The sequence below is a fragment of the Bison bison genome, unplaced genomic scaffold, assembly GCF_000754665.1.
Source record: "Bison bison bison isolate TAMUID 2011002044 unplaced genomic scaffold, Bison_UMD1.0 scf7180017864530, whole genome shotgun sequence".
Taxonomy (NCBI): Eukaryota; Metazoa; Chordata; class Mammalia; order Artiodactyla; family Bovidae; genus Bison; species Bison bison.
Window position 1 is genome coordinate 1,222,502 of NW_011495080.1, and position 3,626 is coordinate 1,226,127.

The following is a 3,626-nucleotide window of genomic DNA, read 5'->3' on the forward strand; positions in this document are numbered from 1 at the left end:
TATATGATGGGGTCAAGACATTGATTAGTTTTATAATTAATATGTACATTGAGATTTTAACAGTGCCATTAACAACTTGAAAATAAAAGTATAAAACTACCAAACACATAGAAAATAAAAAAGGAAAAATACAACAGTTATTTAATGTTAAACAAGAAAAATGAAACAAAAAATGCACTGTAAATGGAGAACACAAATATGGTGATATGGATAAAGTTAAATTAAATTTAGTAATCCAAATAATTTAAATGAATTAAGCTTATTCATTAAAAGGAAATTAGTCTCAAAAATTTTTACATTTCTGGTTCTATACTGCTTACAAGTTACATATACATATCATAAAAAGAGAAAGGATGAGAAATTATGTGCCAGGCAAATACTATCCAAAATGAAGCTACAGTTTCTTTCGGACAAATAAAACTTAAAGCCAAAGGCATTGATAAAGAATCCAGTTTACCAAAAAGGTATATCAATTTGAAATCTGTTGCTACAGAATAATATAGCTTTGAAATAAAGCAAATATCACCATAAATATAGGAGGAAATTGATAAATCTATCATCATGGCGGGCAGATCTCAGTAATCAGTAGGTTGATCAAATAAAAAAGAGATCAGCTAATATAGAGAAAATCTGAACCATACATTAGCCAGATTGATCAATGGATTTGTATAGAACCACATATTCAATGTTGTAAACTACATTTTTCTTTAGCATAAAGGGGTTTCTATGGAAATTGTCCATATGCTAAACTATGTTTTATGAAACAAGACTCTCTCCCTCTCTCTCTCTCTCTCTCACACACACACATACACACACACAAAGAGCCTAAGAACTGGAAAAAAATTTTCTAAGCACAATGAAATTAACTTAAAATACACCAGAAAAAAACTTCAGATTGATCAAATTTAAAAAAAAATTAAAGAAGTAATCATAATAGAAACTATAAAGAACCTAAAAGTGAATAACAATTTAAAAACTGAATATTTTAAAATGTATTAAGGTAGTTAAAATTGTCCTTAAAGGAAAAATTTAGTCTTTGAACCCATTTTTTTTTTTGAAGAAAAGTTCTCAAAAATTTTATTACAAAACTGAACCATGACAGAATATAAGCTTACACATGTAAATAGTATTTACATTATATGCAAAATATATTACAGCTTTAATTTATGAACTGATATATCCTGGTTTTTCTTCTTTTTCTTCTCGGTTTTTTTTGCATTGATGATTTGCATTTTCACTTGATCTTGTAATTTAGAAAAGAATGCCTGAGATGATTTTAAGGCTTTGTCTTTACCTTCATCCTTTAGCAGAGGCTTTTCCCGTCTTGGTCAGCTGTTTCAGCTTCTCAGAGGCTACTGCTTTGGTGTATCTCCCTGCCTGGTCTGGGTTATTCTTTTCAAGAAGTCTTCTCCGCTTTTCTTTCTCCTTTATTTTCAAATGCTTTTGATATTTCTTTTTCCTCCTTTCTCGTTTCTTGTCTGTAGCTGTTTTCTCAGCAGCTGTTTTTATATCTCCAGCTTTATTTTTCTCCTTGACCTCCTCTGGGGCCAGGAGGGCTGCATCACTGACACTCACAGGGACAACCTCCTCCATGGTGACAGCGGGCAGATTTGATACCACTTTAATTTCTGGAACAGGTGACTTGGGGATGAAGTGGAAGTTTGAGAGCACATCCAACTTTAAGAAGAGGGAGTCCATCATCTTCTGGATTTCTACATGCTCTGGATTTTCTTCCTCTGCTGTTTTTTGCTGGTTGAGTTTGATGTACTCCTGTTCGTAAATTTCAGCAAGGCTCAATTTACTCTTTTCGTGGTCCAGTGTTAAACGCTTTTTATACTCAAATGCATCCTCTTTAGGCTTTTCTTTGCGTACGACATCATCCCAAGCCTGATCTTTTATCCTCTGCTTAATGATATCCTCTAGTTGGAGAGTGGTTTCCTCTGTGATCACAGGTGCCATGCGCACGGCGTGGTCGAAGTGCAGGGTCTCTTCCAGGAGGCTGTTCTCAGGCCGCTTCTGCGCTCTCACTTCTCCTTGAAGCTGCCAAGGTTTCTTCTCCAACAACTCTTTTTCCAAAGATGCAATTTTTTCATTCATCTTTTCTTGTCTTTTTTCAAAAGAGGATTTTACTTCATCAGAGTCTTTCTGTACATTTAAGACATTTGTATCTTCAGTGTCCTCATCATTGGGCAGAGCAAAGGTCACTCTTTTCGAGGTTTCTTTATGTTGTTTACTGTCTCCACTTTCTTCAAGGTCATCATCTTCATCCGTCTCAGAAATGCTTTCTTCTCCTTCAGCAATCTCTTCCTCTTCATTTGAAGCCAGTTCATTCCCATCATCGTGGACACTTGCTACGTCTTCATCACTTTCAACTGGATCAAAGAAATCTTTGTATTTCAGGTTTCTGGAACTTTTACCTGACTTAAGATCCTGGCCTCCAAACAGTCCTCCTTCATCTTCATCGGAATCCACATCTTCAAAAAAATCAATATCATCTTCCTCTTGGTCATCTCTTTGTTCCTCTTCTTTTTCCATGTTTTCTAAAAAGGTCTCCGTCTCAGAGAGCTTGAAGAATTTATCATCTACTATGGACTTCTCATTGGTTTCCTAGGCACTCTGCTTTGCACCTTGCTCTGATGTTCCAGTTTGCTGATATCAAAATCAAGATCAGAGTCCTCATCGCTGAAATCTGGGCTTTTCCTCAGATCCGATTTGCTTGAGTTTTTGGCTCTCTCATCTGCTTCAGGGTCATCAGCACTCAGGTCTGACACTTCCACCTGCCCTGCTTCCTCCACCTCCTCCCCCTCTAAATCTCGTTCCAGGTCCTCCTGGCCAGCGGCCTCCAGCTCCATCACATCCTCTTCACACTCCTGCTCTTCACTCTCTGGGAGAAGACTGATGTCTTCATCTTCAATGGTTTCACTAACTGCACTCTGGAAGTGCTGCAAAATTGGTTCATTTTGCAGTTCCAACTGTTGCCAAATCTGCTCATCATCGAAATTATTTATCATCAATTTTTCTAAAGGACTCCCATGTTTCCTGTCATTCTCTAGTACTTTATTAAAGTCATAAAGTACTTTTGTTAAAGAAGTATACTTTGATGCCAGTTCATCTTGAATGGTGAGGAAACACTCTGGGCTGTCAGTGGCTTTACCGACCTCCCTCAGGCACCGCTCCAGGGTCCGCCAATGCCAGGCTGGCCGGGCCATGGCTAACTGCCCCTCGGGACACAACGCTGCATGCAAAGGAAGTGCTGAACCCATTTTTGAAATTTAAAAAAAACTGAAAAAGTACTGAACTATTAATTCAATTTAAAAAGTTAAAATAACAGAATAAACACCAAATATAGTAGGAGGAAAGGAACTGCTCTAGTCTGAATGTCTGTGTCTGACTTGCCCCACCAAATTCATATGTTGAAATCCCAACTTCCAAAGATGATGGTATTAGTAGCTAAGATCTCTGAGTGGAGATTGGCAATGAGGGTTTCACCCTTCATGAATGGGATTCATGTCTTTATAAAACAGGCTTCTAAGAGATCCCTTGCTCCTTCCACCACATGAGAACATAGCAACAAGGCACCAGCTATGAACCAGGAAGGGAACCATCATCAAAAGGCTACCATGCTG

General features: G+C 37.5%; 1 pseudogene; it reads right to left on the reverse strand.

Moving 5' to 3' along the window:
* Positions 1–1,065: 1,065 nt before the first annotated feature.
* Positions 1,066–3,209, reverse strand: LOC104982279 (annotated as a pseudogene).
* Between the last annotated feature and the right edge of the window lie 417 nt (positions 3,210–3,626).